Source organism: Amblyomma americanum, chromosome 5 (genome assembly GCF_052857255.1).
Source record: "Amblyomma americanum isolate KBUSLIRL-KWMA chromosome 5, ASM5285725v1, whole genome shotgun sequence".
In the NCBI taxonomy this organism is placed as follows: Eukaryota; Metazoa; Arthropoda; class Arachnida; order Ixodida; family Ixodidae; genus Amblyomma; species Amblyomma americanum.
The window spans coordinates 184237689-184248165 of NC_135501.1; positions in this window are offsets into that span (position 1 = coordinate 184237689).

Here is a 10477-nt window from a genome sequence, read left to right on the forward strand (position 1 = left end):
CCTTTTGTTAACGCATTTCACATCCGGCGGCTTATCAAGTGCGATTGTCCGTGATAGCTTGTTTTACTGTAGAACAGATAGCATTTTCTTCGCTATCAAACACCGCCGAAATGCGTCTAGCAGGACGATGATAACAGTACAGCATCGAGACTTCACTCTTGCGGGGGTTGGGGAGGCGTACGCAGATGCGGTTTAGGCTTTCATTGTTCTCAATTGGCTATAAGATTCAGAATGGGCCGCTGTGGTAGTCACTGGTGAGACCTGGCGAAATATTTCACGTCCCCTGCCTTTGTGACGTCATGCGTTCCGTCATACTACGTGACACTGAGTCTATATTAGCGTTTGGGGTTTCGGCACTGCCTTTGTTTTCGTAATCTACCCTATGCAACCCGTGCCAATGTACTTCTGATAACAAGACAATAGGCACACTGACTTGAGAAAGAAAAATAGAGTAAAATACTTCATTTTATTACGTAGGCAGAACCTGAACACTTTGTTAGTGTTCTGTAGGGGCACTTATATTTTTTTTTTATTTTCAGTGGCATTGTTTAGACGAACCCTAACGTGGACTACTGCTTCGCGTTCCATTAATTTTTTTGTTCACATCTGTGAGTGGTGCACATGTTTTGCATTTCAGCGTTTTTTATCTGTTTGCTTAGTGCCCTGCCTAGTATTACACAAGCACATTAAAGCTGCACTAAGCCTTCTCTTCATGAAACTTTTTTTTTGTTTGGTTTATGGGGTTTAACGTCCCAAAGCTACTCAGGCTATGAGGGACGCCGTAGCGAAGGGCTCCGGAAATTTAGACCACTTGGGGTTCTTTAACGTTCACTTACATCGCACAGCCTCTAGAATTTCGCCCCCATCAAAATTCCACCGCCCCGGCCGGGATCGAACCCGCGTCTTTTGGGTCAGCAGCCGAGCGCTGTAACCACTGAGCCACCGCGGTGGCTGAAACTTTTTTTAAGAACTTGTATAAATAATTGTGTTAATTTAAAACAAGAAAAATAAAAACAAATTGTGCTCAGTTTCAGAATTTTTCAATCTTTTTCGACATCCTGCGCTGGCCGGGGGCACCGCGCGCTGCTAGTATAAACTGAAGCATAGAGCATGAAACTAGCGCGAAGAAAATATGTTTCGAGGGGAAATTCCTTGATTTTACAATTTTTTAAAAATTACCTTACTCACGGCTAGCCTAATGGTTAAACGGCGCCGCATTAAATAAAGGCTGACGAAGTTACCTTGCGAAGAAGGACTCGCGGTTCAAGTAGCCCTCAATCCTGCCCTGAAGTGCTGTTTGGAAAAGGTGTTCACGACGCTGACACTTGCCACAGATTCCAGGCACTGTCACGATATACGGATTCCTAAAGGTTGTGCTGGGACTAATCCGAAGCATTGCACATCCAGCAACTCGACTGTGCTCGAGGATCTTGGCTCCGACGTAAATGGTCTGGTAATTTCAATAGCCTTGAATAAGAGTGGCAGTGCAAGCAACTAATGTGAGGACGCGGGTTCGATACCGGACGGGGCGGCCGCTTTTTGATGGTGACGAAACGCAAGGGGCCCTGTGACAGTGGGAACCCCACTGTCAAATTCAAGGAAGACCACAAGAAGCTGAAAAGAAATGAGATCCACGTGTATTCTAAGTATGGTAGTTCCTCTGCAGATAAAGAAATCGATGGTGTGCCAATACATGAACTTCTTTGCGCTGATGTCGTCTCTTGCTTCTTTCTTTGGTCCTTGTTCTTTTCACGCTACCTTTCATCATGAATTTTGTTAGAGTTTCAGAACCAAGAGTAAGATTGACCACCCAGCTTTCGGTGCCACGCAATTTTCCTTTTTTTTTTAATATTGATCCAGGGGGTGTGAAACAGGACAATCAATAGTCCTATGTATTAAGAACGCGCTCCACAGATGAGTCTCACCAGTTGAATGCACTTGGGACGTCCTTGGTGTGACGTGCTTGGCGTGGGTTGTTCTCTCAAAGCGACCGTACAGGTGTGGGACTGTTGTATATATATGGATTACTGTTTCTGCACAGGCATCACTGATTTTGTTTCGAGGCGATTGCGCGTTTGTAAACAATGTCGGAGTTTGTAACTGTGATACAGATTACATTATTTGCCACGGGCGTCGCAACAATCAGTAAACTCCCGAGTTTTGGTCCCAATAAGACTATTGTTTTAATACATGGACCCTATGAGAAGCTGGCGTGCGGACGCCAACGCCCGACCATACGCCCACCGGGAGGCGCACACGGAAGGGGAACTGGACGCAGTCACTAGGTGGTATGGAGCCATCTTGGAACACCATTGAGCCTGCCGGAGAACCCACCCATCTCCACACAATAACCTTAATAGAGAGAGTAGTCGGTTTCCTGGAGACAACTGCAGACGAATACATACCCCAATCTCAGTTTACTAAGCCAAATCTATCCTCCAACACACGACAGCAAATTCCCGCTCTGCGGGGAACACTCAACGCTTTATCACGTTACATGGGCCTGTCAGAAAACGCAGGCAGAGCCAAGAAACAACACACCAACACCGGAGCAGTGGGAGGCTGCGCTGTCCTGCTCGAAGCCTGAAGAACAGCTCAAGCTGATCGACAGGGCTTGCAAGACTGCAAAGGCCACTGGGGCCCCGGACTGAGGGACCCGCCTACGCTGCGAGAATCCTCCTTGGCAATAAAGTTTTTCATTCATTCATTCATTCATTCATTCATTCATTCATTCATTCATTCATTCATTCATTCATTCATTCATTCATTCATTCATTCATTCATTCATGAGAAGTTTCGCATCTGGCAAGATGAAAGATCTCAGGGGTTAGACTACACCACCATGCATTCTCACCACTGATACCGTAGGCCATAAAGTTTCCACGTCATCATCGCGCGTCACGAGTGCGTTCGAGTGGAAAAATATTATATCTTGAACTCCGAATTTCTCAGAAATAAAACCGTCTTGCAGGTTTGCTGCGGGACGAGCATCAAGACAGCTCAAAAAGCACGGTAATCGAATTTTATTATGAAGAAGAAGAAGAATTCGGCAGTTTTGTCCTAGATGTTCGTTTATTCGCGCAAAAAAGGGTCGAAAGCAATAACAATGACAACAAAAGATAAGTACTGTTTGAGGAAACACTGCAGAAAATAGAGAATTTTCTGGAAATGTGCCTCAACAAAAACCATTTCATTTATTGGAGAATAATGCGAATTCAGTACAGCACTTGAAATTTCAGAAGAGGGTAAAAAGAGCGTAATCTGGCGCAAGCGTCAACGGGAGCAGTCAATGTAGCATTCAAAATCGAGCTTTGAAGTAATGTAAAAAGCAGAGATATTAGCATATATGATCAGTTTTTAAATAGCAGCACGCAGCATAAGAAGCGAAAACGTTTTTTATTAGCTCCTCAAAGCAGCCTCGCCCTATCTGAGCAGTTAAACAAAGGCGTTAAGCAACTCTTCAGACAATGCATTCGGAACGATTGCTCAGCGCCGGCCAGTTGCATGTCTGCCATTCCATATCAAAAATCGTGTTTGGTGGGCATGTTCTGAGACTCGGCGTAAGATGTGTGCAGTGGTAGTATTTGCTGCAATCTGAATCATGGGGCAGGAGCCTTCCGGGACCAGCGGTGACGCAAATATCACTGTTGCGCAGTTACTGTCACCGACGAAGTTCTATATGATAGCGTGGACGTCACGCCCATATCTTCGTCTCTTACAGGGGACAGCTTGCGTACGCCATCTGTCGTCATGTACAGAGCAAGGCTGTGCCCTTTTGATGTGCCTTGGGATGTAGGCGTCTTGGTTGGTGTTGTCCTTGTAAACGTATCGGGCACAGGCGGGATGGCTAAAGATACGGTTTCGATCCTGGCCACGGGGGTCGAATTTCGATGGAGGCGCAATTCATGAGGCCCGAGTGCTGTCCGATGTCAGTGCATGTTAAAGAACCCCGTGGGGCTATTCCGGAGCCCTTCACTACAGCGTCCCTCATAGCCTGAGTCACTTTGGGACATTAAACCCCCATAAACCATAAACAAAAGTTTCAGGTTCATCAAAGAAAGAACACATTGGTTGAATGGGAACCCCAGGATTCTTGAAAATAGAAATGCAAGAGAGAAACTCTGCATGCGAAACCAGTCACAGCCACCTCGCATTGACGAGAAAGGCACTGACTCGAACTGCGCGTTTCCTTAAAATGCTTGATATCTCCAGAGAAGGGTAATGGCGACTTGGTGTGCTGTAGCAAATAAAACCTGTTTAACACGGCAGCCCTTCACAAGAGAAAGAAGAAAAGTTTGAATACGACGCGGGAGGTTGAGGTTGAGGTTGAGGTGTTGAATGCTACAGGTGGGGTTAGCCTTGCTTTGTCTGCCGGCAATTGCTCCACCGCAGCGTCCCTTCGATATTAACAATGCCGCATCTACCCCGCTAAGCGCACAGTCTCTTATAATAGCACACATTCTCTCCCGCAGTCACCATCTATGCACACAAACAATCCACACAGTCCACATCGCAGTCCACTCCAGGTTTCCCGTCTTATTGGAATTCCATTGTGGCGAGGAACCCACATTAGCTTGACCTGACGAACATGGTGACCTGACAAAAAGGGCGAAAAAACAGAACACCCGATTCATGCCGGGTAGAAGATGTGTGTGCAAGCCAAAAGAAATCGGTTAGAAAGCGGTGAAAGCTATAACCACTCTACTGTCGCCACGGAATTCTCTTTAGGCGTGTCAAAGCAATGCACCCTAGATAGACAAGGTCTGGGGACACACACACACACACACACACACACACACACACACACACACACACACACACACACACACACACACACACACACACACACACACACACACACACACACACACACACACACACACACACACACACACACACACACACACACACACACACACACACACACACACACACACACACACACACACACACACACACACACACACACACACACACACACACACACACACACACACACACACACACACACACACACACACACACACACACACACACACACACACACACACACACACACACACACACACACACACACACACACACACACACACACACACACACACACACACACACACACACACACACACACACACACACACACACACACACACACACACACACACACACACACACACACACACACACACACACACACACACACACACACACACACACACACACACACACACACACACACACACACACACACACACACACACACACACACACACACACACACACACACACACACACACACACACACACACACACACACACACACACACACACACACACACACACACACACACACACACACACACACACACACACACACACACACACACACACACACACACACACACACACACACACACACACACACACACACACACACACACACACACACACACACACACACACACACACACACACACACACACACACACACACACACACACACACACACACACACACACACACACACACACACACACACACACACACACACACACACACACACACACACACACACACACACACACACACACACACACACACACACACACACACACACACACACACACACACACACACACACACACACACACACACACACACACACACACACACACACACACACACACACACACACACACACACACACACACACACACACACACACACACACACACACACACACACACACACACACACACACACACACACACACACACACACACACACGCATGCACGCACGCACGAGAGAATAGAACGGGACAATGCGCTACTCACAACTGGTTTAATTTCCAAAAACCACATACATACATATAGTATATATAGTTAGCCAGTGCCTGCGCGAGGAACATATTCACACATCAAGTCGTACACGATAAGCATCGATAAGCATTGACGCCTTTAAATTACAATAATAATTGCCAACTATCCCAAAATAAGTTCTCTTAAGCTTATAACTTATTTGGTAAGGACGCAAGCACTTCACGTAGTATGCAAGTAATATACGCGTGTTTTAAGACTATAGATAGTGAACAAAAAACGGGTCTATGCCCCCACTGGCATACCTGCCCACTGGCAGCGGCTGGTGCAGGCCCCTAAATGTGAATGTGCGGTGGGAATGATGTTACATGCACTGTACCTTCGTGTACGATATGTGCAGCGCTCGCGGCTTTGAAACCACCTTGTAGGGTCACCTTTAACCATGCGACGAGATGCGTCAGCGTCCGATGTGTTCGATACTCGTGCCGTGAGTTAGTAGTGAGCTGCGAAGCTCCTGTGTATATTTTCTTTCTCCTCTGTGAGAAATATGTGAATAAAGCTAGTCGTCGCATTAATTCAAACTGCCGCGTATGTACTCGTTTTTATTCGCTTGGCATCCGAGTTCTTTGCTCATGTTGACCAGTGAGAAGTTTGTTTACAATTTGGATTGAGGAGGCAGCTCTTCAATCTTTTTCACGCTTGCGTTCTGCACGCCCTTCACAAGTTGCGCGACTGCAAAGACAACACGCACAGTAGCAATAACCAAAACACTGTTCGCTGTTAATGTGTTAATTACGGCTTACAGTGGAACAGGGTGGGCAGTACATATATGTTGGTGCTGAAAAACGCTTCTGCCGTCTTTAGTGGCACTTCTGCTCTGCATACTTGTTAGTTGCATATCATTTCTAGTAAGCGTCCTTCTTTAACAGGGGTTTGCTTTCTGAATCATAAAAAAATTGTGGAAGGTCGTTGTGAATTCTGTCAGCAACGTGCCATGCCACGGTGTTGTGTTTGAAAGAGGAGACATGCATGAGCTGGTTCTAAACTTTAGATTTTGGAGTGAGCCACTCTGATTGCTAGAGTTCTTGAGTGCAGATGGTTGGACGGGTCGGTACGACAAAACTGTATCAAAAATATGTAAGACGCAGACAGAGAAGTGTGTGGTTGCATGCACAAAGAGGGCAAATGCTTACCGCAGCTTTCTAGGGAGAACCGTAGGTTGACACTGCTAAAAACAGGCAGTGTAAAAGGTACAGAACCTTCCGATTAGACTGGCTTTGTGCCCATTGTATCCAAAAAACAAACACTAACGCCTATTTTATTGCAAGACGGACGCACTGCTTGTGCACATCTTCTGTGAGGATTTGCGTTACAGCGCCATATACTCCACCTCGGATGAAGAAAATGTTTCTTACTTTCGCTTATGTTTGTCTCGTTGGTGCTGTTGCGGAATTACGAATGCACGGTTGGTTTCCCATGGTTTATGTTTTCTTGTTTTTAACATTTTGTTTGGACGACGCTAGCCTATACTTAAACGGGTGGCGATTCCAAGAAAATGCCACTTGCAAGTTGTTGTTGTGGTTGTTGACCTCACACAATGGCACATACCCACAAGGGGGATTGGCCATAACCAGGCGGTGGCTATTTAAATGACCAGTTGCATGTGGCAAGCATGGGATGACCTACCAAAATTTGGATCGCACAGTTTTCGTAGCCGAGGAGGTTGCAGGAGGTTAGGGGGGCATACAAACTAAAATTTAGGCAAAGAAGGGGTAGGGATTACTATAGGTGGTTGTAAAAACCGAAATACAGAAGCTGATAATGGGAGGGGCAGGACGAAAGATCATGAAGGTAGACGTTTTGATTCCAGTAGATAATTTTGAACGGCAGAGCAAACATTCCCATTGGTATGGCCAAGCATAGAAGCGCCAAGAGACAGAACAACCACAGAAGACAGGCGCAAACTGAGATTCTGTATTGGAACTTCTAATAGTCGCCTCCTAATCGATGAGTAACGACGGCAAAAAAGAAGAAAGTGCTCTATTGTTTCCGGCTCCGCACAATACGGACACAATGGGGAGATCGCCAGACCAGGCCTGTATAGGTAAAAATTTAGTTGCGGTACTCGGCAGCGAAACCTCGTGAAGGAAACTTCAAGATTGCGCGATCGCCAGACTGAGCTTCTCCATGGGAACAGTAGGTGCTGGAAGTCGTCCAAGGAAGTAAGCGCTGATGCACCCAGTTCGTTCATTACGGTGTACCGTCGGAAGCGTGCCGCCGTGATGTAAGCAGTTTTTGGAAGCGGGTCAACAATCGGTCCACTCAGGGCTGCCTTCGCTAAAGCATCAGCTGATTCATTTAATAGAAGACCCCTGTGCCCAGGAACCCAAAGAAATCGAATTAATGTGATGTGTGGAGGGATCAGGAATTTTAGAATGCGAAAGAGCTGCGATTCAGTGGACGCCGAGAGGGAAGTGCATAAAGATAACGAGTCCGTAATTATTATTACTGCTGATAAAGAAATTGGTACCTTTCGCAAAGCGAGAACCACTGCTAGAAACTCAGCCAGATAGATAGGAGTGAAATCTTGGAGACGGAGAGAAAAAGACCAGTCAAGGGACTGGGAGTAAATACCTACACCTGCCTTTTCTGCACACACCGAGCCATCAGTCGCAATTGCAACATGTGAGCTGAAGGTCGACAAATAATCCTGCAACATACCATTTAACCATGAGAAAGGCAGTAATTTTGCATTACGTGGATAAATATCATCGTAGATGATAGACACATTTGCAGGGATGGACCGCACCGGAACAATTTCAGGTATTCGCACATTCAGTGGGCCCAGCAAAGATTCAACGAAACAGATTTGGGGAGTTTGAAGGCGAGACCATCCGACACCCAAGAACTCCGCTCGCTGCCTTAGGAAGATCAACGCGGATGCATGCTGGTCCGAGTCGCAAAACTTTAAAAACGTTTGTACTGTCAAAAGGCGAAACCTTGCAGTAAGAGACGGCACCCGCGCTTCCAGATACAAAACATTGTTTGCCACGTATTTAGGGAGGCCCAAACACAGGCGCAGAGCTTCTCGCTCTAAGAGCAGAAGTGGGCGCATTTTGTATGCAGCTGCTCCAGAAAACAAAACGCAACCGAATTCCAAGATTGGCCGGATATACATTTTGTAAATCAGCAGCAGAGCATGTCTGCGCAAACCGCAGCGAGGGCTACTCATCCTTCGCAGAAGGCCTACCGCCCGAATCCCTTTCGCAGCAACCTGATCTATATGTGGCCGCCAAGAGAGAGAGGAATCATAAGTTACCCCGAGATACTTTAGGGAACATACCTTACTTGCAAGTAAGCGCAGTGTTGTATTTTTTTTCTTCTTGTTCCTGCGCCGCTGCACTGATTAACTACCAAGAATGTTTTCACCTTGAGGCCGCCAGGGCAATTTGTCTGATCGGAACAGTGGAGTGCCTTGACATTCTCCGTTGTCGATCAGCGACTCCGTGTTGTTGAGCGCGCCGGGAAAAAAAAATTCACCAGAGAAAATTTTTCTGGTCGACGGGTGTCACTGACGTCTCAGTGAACTCACAACTGCGTTCGTGTTCCGCATCTCGAGGGAAAACGATTGTGTCTGCGTTTATTTAATTGTGAGCCCCGAGCAGTACCCAGGCCTGCTTTCTTTCGCATGTCAAGATGAAACAAGCGATTGATGTTAATTTAAGTTTCTGACACGCGATTACCATCCGCGATAGTAATAGTCTGCAAGGTTAGTACACGCTCGGGCCTTAACGAATACTGCGACCATCGCTTTTTCCTTCGAGGAGGAAAAATCCAGGCCTTGTCTAAATAGGAGGCATTACTCAAACGCGTCGGTCCTAGTTTGCAGTTTAAAATTAATTTACTTTTTTTTACTTAGCTCACTGTTCTCAGAATTCATGTATGCAGTTTTCTTTGTTTTTTGTCAAGAACATATATGCGCTTCCTGGTGTTTTTTTTAAGGCGCTCTTTTTTAGAAAGTTCCTTCCTGTTGTGCGCATAACGCAGCGGTAAGGTTTTTTGACACTATTCATCATCATCACCAGCCTGACTACGCCCACGGTAGGACTAAGGCCTCTTGAATATCCCTCCAATAAACACTGTCCAGTGCTCTAGCTGCGGCCACCATATCCCCACCAACGTCTTAATATTATCCGCCCACCTAACTTTCTGCCGCTCCCTGCTACTCTTGTCTTCTCTTCGAAACCACTCCGTTACCCTTGGGCCTTGACGACCATCGTTGTAATTATGCGTGCTTTAATAATAGCCCCAAACGAGGCATGCTTATGCACTGCTCTCAGGGCTCACTTTGGGTTCTGCTATATGTTTGTATACTGACATATGCAATGTTGTGCTGTGCAGCCACATCGGCAGAAGGCAGAAGCCCGTCGGGTACAGCTTTAGCAAGATTTGCTTGAATCTTCATTCGTGAAAACTGAAAGTAATGAATAAAGATATAATTTAGTACCTAAACGCAGTGGATATCGCAGCAAACTGCAGCAACTCCGCCGTAAAGTTTTTGCACGGTGCGGCGGAAAAGTGACACTCCTGCAATGTGTGGCGTGTAGGCGTTTCATACACAACATTTTAGTGCTGATACACTGCGTCTTCCAAAGGAATT